The sequence below is a fragment of the Chelonia mydas genome, chromosome 4 (assembly GCF_015237465.2).
Source record: "Chelonia mydas isolate rCheMyd1 chromosome 4, rCheMyd1.pri.v2, whole genome shotgun sequence".
In the NCBI taxonomy this organism is placed as follows: Eukaryota; Metazoa; Chordata; order Testudines; family Cheloniidae; genus Chelonia; species Chelonia mydas.
The window spans coordinates 41,294,748-41,305,664 of record NC_057852.1 but is presented as its reverse complement, the minus strand read 5'-3'; the positions used below and the strand labels follow the sequence as shown (position 1 = coordinate 41,305,664).

At 43.7% G+C, this 10,917-nt stretch overlaps 1 long non-coding RNA gene across 2 annotated transcripts; it reads right to left on the bottom strand.

Moving 5' to 3' along the window:
* Positions 1 to 4,841: 4,841 nt before the first annotated feature.
* LOC122465508 lies at positions 4,842 to 7,809 on the bottom strand. 2 transcript variants are annotated; one of them, XR_006290420.1, is made up of 4 exons: positions 7,335 to 7,809; positions 6,892 to 6,960; positions 6,523 to 6,678; positions 4,842 to 4,909 (listed from the first exon to the last, which is right to left on the bottom strand). It is a non-coding gene; the product is annotated as an uncharacterized LOC122465508 (long non-coding RNA). The 2 variants fall into 2 exon arrangements; XR_006290419.1 differs by lacking the exon at positions 4,842 to 4,909 and having other exon boundaries at positions 6,068 to 6,678.
* Between the last annotated feature and the right edge of the window lie 3,108 nt (positions 7,810 to 10,917).

Sequence of the window (10,917 nt, the reverse complement as noted above, 5' to 3'; positions counted from 1 at the left end):
GGACTCGAGCTGGGGGGGTTTGGAGAGTGGGAGAGGGCCCTGGGCTGGGGCCAGGGATTGCGGTGGGGTGGGGCAGGTGAGGGTTCCAACTGGGGGTTCAGATAGGGATGAGGGGGTTGGGGTGTAGGAGGGTGGGGCTGGGACTGAGGGGTTTGGAAGATGGGAGGGGGATCAGGGCTGGGGCAGGGGGTTGGGATGCGGGAGGGGGTCAGGGCTGCAGGCTCTGGGCAGCACTTTCCTCAAGCAGCTCCTGGAAGCATCAGCATGTCCCTGCTACTGCTTCTATGTGGAGGCATGGCCAGACGACTCTGCGCGCTGCCCATCCGCAGGCACCACCCCCACAGCTCCCTTTGGCCATGGTTCCCAGCTAATGGGAGTTGCAGAACCGGCGCTTGCGGCAGGAGCAGCGTGCAGAGTCCCCTGGTTGCTCCTACGCCACAGGGAGCCTGCCTTAGCCCTGCTGTGCCACCGATCGGATTTTTAATGGCCCAGTCATCAGTGCTGACCATAGCTGACAGGGTCCCTTTTCAACCAGGCGTTCTGGTTGAAAACCAGACACCTGGCAACTCTAAGTCTTCCTCACCCTGCTGGCGTGCGTCATGGGTGGCTGTGTGGGCTGTCAGGGGTCTCGGTTCCCAGGGGTCTGCCTGGCAGAAAGCTTTTGGGCTGAACTTGCGGTACCTTACAGTAGTTCTGCTTTGCCCCTCTTCACCGCTTGCCCCAAAGCCTGCAGAGCAGGGGTTGGGGGTTTGGATGCGAGCTGCTGTGGTCTCCCTGCCATTTGAACTGCGTTGGTAGTGCAGCTTTGTTGTGGTTAATGCTATTCGTTCACGTGGGACGTCCTAACAGGTGTGTAAATCCGAGCCATGTAAAAACAGGCAGTCCTCGGACTTACAACACAGTTTGATCCTTACAGTTGTGTCAACTCATAACTCAGAACCGCAATCTACTCCACTGCGGGATCGAGCATCGTAAACTCAAAACCCATAGTCATAAGTTGAATCAGGGCGTCAGCGTAGAAGCGTCCTAAGTGCCATTCATTGTAACTCAAACGTTGTAAGGTCGAGGACTGCGTGTACCAGCAAAACCAATTAGCAGCATCAAACCAGCAAGCTCAGCAGCATGTTGTATAGGACTGTGGTCACCAGAGTTCTCTGTTCAACACCATTGCCCAGAGCGAGCATCCTTACAGCACCTAGGACATGTCCCGTCTAGGGGTTTGATTAAGTGAAGTGACAGCTCTGATTACACATTTATCAGACCTGGCATGTCTATCAAATGTTAATATGCTAAAAAACTTGGAGAGGTGCTCTGGGTATTTTTGCATGTGAACATACTTTATTTTGAATAAAAGGTAACCAAATATTTAGCTCTTTGTCTTCTATCTATTTTGTTGGGTATGTATTTGGCGTGTGAATTTTTCCACAACTACCATCCTCTGTATTTGTGCTCGGGATTTTGTCTGGGTTGATCACAGAAAGATTGAAACCAGAAAGATGTCCTTGGCAAAACTTACATTTTGACTGACGGTTCTTCTCAATCACGAAATGGCATACTTTCTCCAGCACTCCAGATTTTTTTTACATTTGCTGAAGTAGTGGATTGACATTTAAGTTACAGAGCACCTTATGTGTTTGAGATTTGAATTCCTAGGTGTCTTATAGGATTTGCTGCTCATTTGTACCCATTTTTTTTTTCCCCTGGAGGAGTGACTTTTCAAAGTCTGGTAAATTTATACCTAGCATTTCAGATTTGGCATATTTTCTTTTAAATCCAGATGCTTTCCCAAAGTTATGGATTTCTTTAGAAACTAATTTTAGGGAAATACTTGGTTTAGATAAAAATATTACATCATTTGTATATAAAGCTATTTTTTGATGTGCTCCTGCAAGTTTTATTCTTATGATAGATTCATTGTCCCTTATCCTCTGGGCAAAAAGTTCTGGGGCCAGTGCAAAAAGTAGAGAGAATGGACATCCCTGCCTAGTCCCTCTGTGTAGTTCAAATGGGAGATTTAAGTCCATTAACTCACATAGCTGCTTTTGTGTAAAGAGCAGTTATCCGTTTACAGAACTGGGGACCAATGTCCATATAGGGTAGGATTAGAAACAAAGTTTCACTATATTCTATCAGAGGCTTTCTGTGCATCAAGTCAAAAAAAGAGGAATTTCTTTTATCGGTCTGGCATTATGGATGATTCGAAGTAGTCCAATAATATTTGGAGAGATCTGTCTATCCTTAATAAATCCAGTTTGATCTGGATTTATATAAGCTGAGAGCATGGATTGCCATCGGCTCACTAGTTTTTTGCTAAAAATCTTTTTCACGATAAGGGCTGCAGGTTTGTCTTGGTGGGAAGACATGTTATGGATAATGGACAAACAGGAAAATCACAGTATGTGTTTGTGTCCATGATTTTAATAAACTCACCCTGCAGCAGCTGCTTCTGTCCTGTGGGGCTGGGCATGGCTCCCTGGGCTGGGTGTTGCAAATCAGTGCACACGCTCACAATGCCACTTAGGTTTGGTCCAGTCACCCTGCCATCATGATGGGGAGGCAGCAGGGCCAAATATGAGTGAGTGGAGCTGCAACCCCATGGGCCAGCCCTGTGGGACAGGAGACACTGCTGTGGGGTGGGCTTTCATCCCCCCCCCCCCCCAGCACCCTTTGTTAAAGTATTTATCAAAATAAATCACAACATTTTACTAAATGTACTGTGACTGCTCTGTAATTTTTTTACTAAAAATGCTGTGACAAATCTGCAGCCCTAGTCATGGTTCAACAATGATATGGGCCTATGAGAGCTGCACAACAAGATAATGTCTTTTCCAACTTCAGCAAGAACAGCCACTGCAACTTCTTTAATGAGTTGCAGAAATACCTCTAACTGAATAGCATTTGAGAGGTACCTCTCAAGGGACCTTCTTAAATACCTTGTAAAATTCAACTGGAAAGCTATCAGATCCTGGAGCTTTACCACTTTTCATACTTGCTACAGTTTAAGATTTCTTCTTCTGTTATTTATGAATTGTGTTTATCTGGGCATTTCTGCTACCTCCAGATATTTTTGGATAACTTCAGAGGTTGGTGTATCCGAGATCCAGAGGTTTTTACAACAAACAGCAAAAATAATTTGTATTTCATTAGGGTAAGAACACACTGTTTTTTGCAGTGGAGACATACGCTCAGTGATAACTGCCATCTCGGTGATGCTTCCCAGAAGGGCCCCAAGTAGGACTGAAAGAATCATCTTTTCTGCTTGAACCAAGTGGAAATGATAGTTTCAGAGATCTAGGTTTTAAAAGGTTTTGTTTATGATTTATCATATGTTTGTACAGCACCCAGCACAAGGGGCCCAGCCTACTTATGGCGTCTTGGTACTACTGCACTACAAATAAGGATACAGTACTTTAACTGTTGGCTGCACAACACCTCCAGCTGAAATTTGACCCTCTAGGATTTACTCTGGAAGGCAACCATATGCTATTAGAAGGGAAATGTGAAGGGGAAAGATATAGATTGAGGATAAGCCATAGTACCCAGACCCTCTCCAGAAACATTAAATACATGACAATCGAAAGGAAAAAAAATCAACTCAGCTGTAAACAAGTTGAGGTTGCCAGTGCCTGGAATAATTAGCCACCTCCCAGATAGAGGTAGAGCCGGTTAGCACTTTCAAGTATAACCCTGCCCATCACCCACAAAATTGTCCTTGGTCTCCTGAGCAATACTGTCCTACCTTGTCCAATAAAACTGTTTTCTGTCTCAGGTTCCCCTATCCATGTCTTCTAAGTCTGTTTTCCCTTGCCTGCTGTGGAGAGATGGTTTTAAATTTTAAAGATTCAGCTAAATATCCAAAAATCTGAATGCTTTTTAAAAAGCATAACAGAATCAATTTATATAGATCATCCTCCATCTTGCAATGGTGGATTTAGACTATATTGGGCCAAGATCACCAAAACTGGAGCACTATTTCCTCACATGAAAACCTTACATTTCTTCCTCTCCCTCCCACAATCTCCGTTTAAGTCAGCAGTGTGCTCATATAAGTTGATTGAGTCAGAATCACATCACTAGTTAGTACTATGGCATCTATCACCACAGAAATTGATCATCCCATTAGTGTTTAGGGATTTATCCTCACAACCACCCCTTGAGATAATGAAGTATTATTATTCTCATCTTTTACAGATGGTGAACTGAGGCACAGAGAATAAGTAACTTGCCTGTGGTCACACAGGAAGTCTGTGATAGAACAGGGAATTGAAGCCAGATCTCGAGTCCCAGGCCTGTGACTTACTCATTGTCCAGGATTCCTTGCCTCTGCTTGTCCCCATTTTCTCAGGTCTTAACCTAAAGTGGTATGAACCAGGGTGCATTTCTTCCATTGATTTTGTCCCAGCAGAAATCAGTTGTGTGCCACTCTGTTTATTAATTTACTGTTGTATCAGGGCCCAAATCCATCTGCCAGGCCTGGATCTTAAGGATCCTCCCTCTAGCCCTCACCCTACTTCCAGAAGTTCAGGATAATCTTCCCTCTCTGCTGCTCCATATATCCCTTCTTCCACCTGACAATCTATTTCACTCTCCCTGCTACTAGAGCCCATTTCAATTCCCACTGATCACCTAGTCTGTTTCCATGATCCTTCTGCTGCTGCAACTCCTCTCTGCCTTTTAATATGGGGCTCAGCAGATCCAACTGATCCTCTCTTTAGCCCTTACCCTATTTCTAGAAGCTCAAGGAAATCTTCTGTCCACCCTCCCCACATAACTCTACCAGTTGACAAGTTAGTTAGGTTTTGGTACATAGAAAGTTTGGTACATGGCATATATGTGTCTGACTGGAATCTGAAGAGCAATAAATCTTAGCTGTTTTCCTGCTGTTTGTCCCATAGTATGTACATCACACCTGTGACAAACAAGAGAGCGACAGTATGGTGATTTGTCTTAAAAGGCAGAAGTGGTAGAGAAGCCAAAACATGAGGCATGTGGGTCAGGGATTGGTTGAGGTGGTTTGTGTACAAAGCTGATTGGCATTTGAAAATCCAAATTGGGAGGGATTGGTGAAATTGTGACCAGTTATTTTGCCATAAGTGTTTTGCCCATTCCCAGTGCTGAGACATCCCAGAAAGCTTTGAGTTCTGCTTCCTCTATAACTGACAGGAGCAAGGCCCTATGAGCACACTTTTGCCTTGCTTTAAAATAAAGTTTATGGGAAATAAACACATTAGGAACATGAGAAAGATAAATGGTGCCGCAGACTTGAAGGCGACACAAACATCCACAGAGAGGTGAAGAAAAGATACTTACTTTTGCTTGAAAGTTTCACCTATGGGTGGAAACTCATTTCATACTTCCTGCTGCTTGCAAATAGTTTGTTTAGTTTTGGAGTTATGTTAACGTTTATGGCTGCAATTTCCCAGCAACTCAGTCAAAAAAAATAAATATTGCCCTAATTAAATTGATCTTTCCCCATGCTGAATTGTTTGAAGTCACTTCATTATATTACATTTTAAACCTGGTTAACGTATTTGAATACAGACTTTGAGATGTTGATTTTATTTCAGTCAGGGATTCAAAGATTCCTAATCCTAATGCAAACTAAAAAGGCAGCCACCGGGGGGCCGGCCCACCACTGGCCTGGCAGCCACCGGGGAGCCAGCAATTAGATCCTCAATAGCTGAACACACCTTTATGAAACTTATTCAACACAAGAATGGCCATACTGGGTCAGACAAAGGTCCATCTAGCCCAATACCCTGTCTTCTGACAGTGGCCAATCCCAGGTGCTTCAGAGGGAATGAAGAAAACAGGTAATCACCACGTGATCCACCCCATCGCCCATTCCCAGCTTTGGGCTAACAGAGGCTAGGACACCATCCCTCTCTCCAACAGATTTTGCAATTTAAAAAAAACAGATTCACCCAGTCCCTTAACTATCATCATAAAGACACACGTACATATGGACATTAGAGAAGCAAACTTTTACATTTCTACCTTTGTCTGACTCTCCAGGCCAGATGTTGAACGGACCTCCTTAAAGGCTTCCTCAACATTTGTAGGCAGATTTATTTGCATGGCAAATTGGTCAGTTACATGTCCTTTCTGGATTTGCATGAGACTTTCTGCAAATGCCGAAGTTTGGCCCTAAAAGATCTGTTAGCTAGCACTCAAACAGGAAACTAAAACCTACTTCTAAAGCAGATAGGTAATTTATTGACTGGCTTTGAAATAGTGGCTCCACCTCTTCAGTATCCACTGCCTGTCCATTAGTCCTTCCCAGAAGGTCAGGAACAATAATATCCACTTTTATAAATAAAATAGTGCATGCCAAGGGACACCATTATGGTGAGTTGTCCGAACTCCCTACAACAAGTTATCATGTCTATGTTAAAGAGAGGGGAAAACAATTGGAAAAGAAACAGATTTGTTTTATACATCCAGCTATGCACAACAGAAGCAGGAAACAGCCCCTCTGCCCATCCCAGATGAAACCCTGGCTGCAGCAATACATGATTTTACCTTCCACTCTACTTCCTCAATCAGCCCAATCGAGAAGAAACTTCAACTGGTCCAGGGTGTTGGAACAACTCCTGACAGCATCACCTTGGCAACAGCTTATTCGGCCATGTTCAATGCACTGCAGCGTCTCCCCACTGTAGGATTTGCTTTGAGGTCCTAGCCCATGGAATGAAAGTACTGCTCAGTGAAAGTAAAGGAAAGAGGAAGCCAGCCCTTAATGCACAGAATGTGCCTTTTCTAGTTTGGAGTTTATTTATTGTTCCAAGGCAGCGCAATCTATGTAGAACAAAAACCCACAACCAAATTTAGGCTAGGCCAGGAGCTAAGTAAATTCAAGTCTTAGCAGCTCAATTATTTATATGACTTTACCCGCAATACTTATCCCATTTCAAGTAGGCAATCTGTGATTTCATTTTGTATGAAATGTCTTCCAAAGACCTTATGGAATATGGAAGTAAAGATTTCAAAAGCAAGTACAACTTGAAGTGATTCCCCCACGCCCCTAACCTTGTATCCAATATGGACAAAGTAAATCACTTCATGTTAATTTGCTGCTGAAAGAATCCCTTCTGCAGATAGGGGTCTGGCAGCACACGTACTCACGCAATACAAAAGTGGCCAAGGACAGTCAGTCATTTGCTGTTTGCCAAAGGTGCTATCATCAGCTGGATATAGACTAGGGCTGAGATACAGTGCTTGCCGTGAGGTGTAGGAAAAGAGAGTGGACAAGCAAAACTACAGAAATGTAGTCGTTTCAGACATGCTGCAGTTAAAGTAATGCAAGAAAAAGCATTGTAACAGGGTTTACTCACTACTCTGCACTTCCTCATGGCCAGGCATGGCATCACAGTGTCCTTGGGGGGGGGGGGGGGGGGGTAGCAGCCCTTGTCAACATTCACTCTGGGGCTGTGGTGGTTTCTTTTGGAGAACTCATATCCCTCCAGCCAGGGCACAGTCTTTAGCCCATTCCTTCCAGGGTCAGCTACCCAGACGAAAGTTCAAAACTCTCTTAACAGAGATCAAAAGCTTCCACCCTCTCCACAGCTCTTCTTCAGTCCAGTCACATTCGGCCTGCAGCCCCCTCGCTAGGCTCACCTACCCTTGTACGCCACTTCCTTGGGGCTGGTAGGGGAATCCAGTCCCAACCTCAATTCTGGGTTACAGCCCAGGGCCCTGTACTGCACAGCTAAATCAAATCCTCTACCCAGAGTGCAGTTTTCCCTACACCATTTCCTTCCTCACTTCTTTACTTCCCTTCTAGGTCTCCCAATCTGCTCCCTAGATGCTCATTCAAGACCCTGCAGGCACCTTTTGACTCCCTGCATTCTCTTTCCTCCAGCCCTTCCTCAGCTGGGCCCACTCAGTAGTTAAACCTGGAATCACCTAATTTCTCTCAGGGGGGCCCATTCTGTAATCAGGGCTGGCTTAGTCAGGGGCTCTCTATTATTATCTCAGAGCTCTGGATGATCTCTGGGTGTTGATCTCTCTCTCTATATATATATTAATGAATTTTATTGTCAGGCTCTGGCTCTGACCCTCTTACACCAATCCTGTAACTGACTTCTACTCTGGGTTATCTGTTTTCTTCTAATGAGATTGGGCCAGCCAATGGTGCCATGCTGCATTCCATAAACTGAGGATCTGGCCCATTGTTCTCATGTTGTTGCAGATTATGCCACCCTTATGTTGACTGGACAATACCCCACAAGCAAGCCCCATTGAAATCAGTGTTAGTAAAGTGAGGTTTTACTCAGTGTGAGTGGGGGTGGCAGAATCTTGCCTTTGATGTCTAACCATTCTTTCTACACGTAGCAATGTAAATTAAAGGCTGTTTTCTAAATACTACACTCACTACACTACAATCATAGAATTCTATGATTCTATGATTCTAAATACTACACTTTTAAAAGTAGATTTTCTCCCTGCCTAATGCAGCTGCCTTCTTGTCCTTAAGATGCAGCATGTTGCAGTCACTGTGTTTTCTCTGTCATGGAAAATTTCTCTTTGTTCAGTCTTTGGGCCCAATTCTGAGAAGTGCTGAGCACCCACTAGTTCAGTGGGAGTTCAGGGTGCTCAGTACCTTGCAGGAAGCGCTTAGTGCCTCTTAGGGTTAAGGCCTTTCTTTGATGTTTTTTCTTGACCTGAAATGAAAACAGATCTAGACTGAAGAGTATGTTTTACTCTGTGAGTATGAGCATGAAAAACATAGTTCCTGTGACTTGGAATCACCTTTGCCATAGCCTGTGGAGGTTCTTTACCTTGTGTAAAATTTTGTGTTTAGGTAACAACTGTAGCACCTCTGTCTTGTCTATTCAGGTCAGTCTGTGTTGTGATCCTGTGGGTCATATCAGTGCACTTCCATTTTCTCAGACATTATACAAAGAAGTATCTGACAGATGTTCAAGGAGCAGATTTATACCACACAGATTTATACATGGGGAGAATTGATGCATTCTGACTTGGATGGTTAGTATATATTTTTGAAAGTCATAACATTTCAATAGAGAAGATAGTTTAACATTTTATTATTTTGCAAATGTCAGTTGCATCCATGCTGCAATTATCTGTGCATTTGACCATCACCAGCATGAATACACAGTCAAGTAATTGAAAACAATCATCCCACTAGATATGAAATTGTTCTTTTGTGAAAGGAGTTGTGCTGAAGGGTTGCCACGTTGTCAGAAGTTCAGACGAACATAGGCCAAGATGAGCTCGTCTTTTAGCCAAAAAGCTCCCCAAGGTTGGAAAGCCCCTCAAGGGAAATTAGGATTAAAGGGGTTTAGTTGATGGCCCTTACTGGTTATCTAGCACCGTTTTGGTCTCACAGGGAGATGAAGCTGTCCATAAAAGGAAAAGTACAGGCAAGCTTGACGCAGACCAAGAGAGAGGAAAAGGAGGAGAAATGATGTGGGAAATCAGCCATGAATTTTGCTGTGGTGCCATAATTGTTAGATGAACAGTAGGAGTAAGGGAAATATAGAAGATAATTATTTAGACCTAGTTGGAAGATCTGTTATTTTCTAAAACATATTTATGGACTGGACAGCCCAACAGCGTTTGGCATTTTATAAAACCTCCAGCTTTGTGAATCAGTTTTTATGATGGTGGCAGGACAACAAACATAACAGTGTCTAGTAGAATGGATAAAACATCCTCCCCAGAACAAAAATGGTGGAATAGTAAACCGGGTGCCTTGTATAAATAGACAGGGATGAACATGAAGAAAAAAGACCCTAAAAATTGTGAAAAGAAACCACCACAGGAAAAATATGTATCTCGCTTTCTGTGTTTTTCGACAGGTGGGATATGAAGTTGCTCCACGCTTAAGAATCAAAAAGAGATCCAAAAATCAGTCAGTGTGCTTCTTCCAGGTCCGCTTATAAAGTAGCTATATCTCCTGAGTGGGTCTAAAAATGGGATTTTTTTTCTTTTTTTCTTCATGAAAAGAGTCGGCGCTGGCCCTGGCCTTGCTGACTTTCTTGGTTTCCTATAGATGCCAACAGACCTGGCAACAACAGTCTATTTGGATGATCTACATCTGCTTTTTCTATCCTATGCTTTTCCCAGGTTAGTCATTACTGATGGGGAGTTTACAGAAAGCCTCTGAAGACAGTATGTAAAAGTGAAGAGTTAAAATGGCCTGCTTGAAGAGCGGTTACATCAAGTTGCTTCTATCCTTTGGCTGGGCCAATATTTTTCTTGCCCATTCTGTCAAAGTAAAGTGTCTACACTTTATATGCTAATCTCTAGTGTTTTCATTAGAGCAGTTTCCCCCCTCAGCAGGTCATACAAGTGTGGGAAATGTAGAAAAACCATGATGCTACTTGTTTGTATTCTAGTGTAACATATCACCAATTCTGTAATATAACACCAGTTCTGTGTGGCATGTTATCGAATGCAATAAAGTACATCTTCAGTTCATCTACTGCTGCTTATCTACCACATATCACCACTGCTTATGATCTTAGAAACAACTTGCTGTGGAAGTTAGGAGGTCACAGAAAGGGGAAGATTATGGTATGCAAATATCCTTAGCATGAAAATGAGGCAAGAAACACAGAATACATGGGGCCAAATGGTGCCACCTCTCAACAAAGCTCAAAAATATGGCTTTGGGTGGACTGTTTTGCCCCTTAGCCTGCTGGGTTGGCGTGGAATAGCTGCACTGGTGCTCCAGTGGTAGAGACAAATGGGGTTCCTATACACCTCATACTCTGGTTGTCACGTACTGCAGCACAGACCTGTCTAGTGCCTCCACCCGCAGCCCTCCGTTCTGTTGCAAAGAAAGGCACGACAGAATCCGAGGGGCACAGAGACTTCCCAGCACACACCCTGCTCTCGGCACCATACAGCTATTCTGCTTGTATTCTGGTTTTGTATATAAACAGAGGG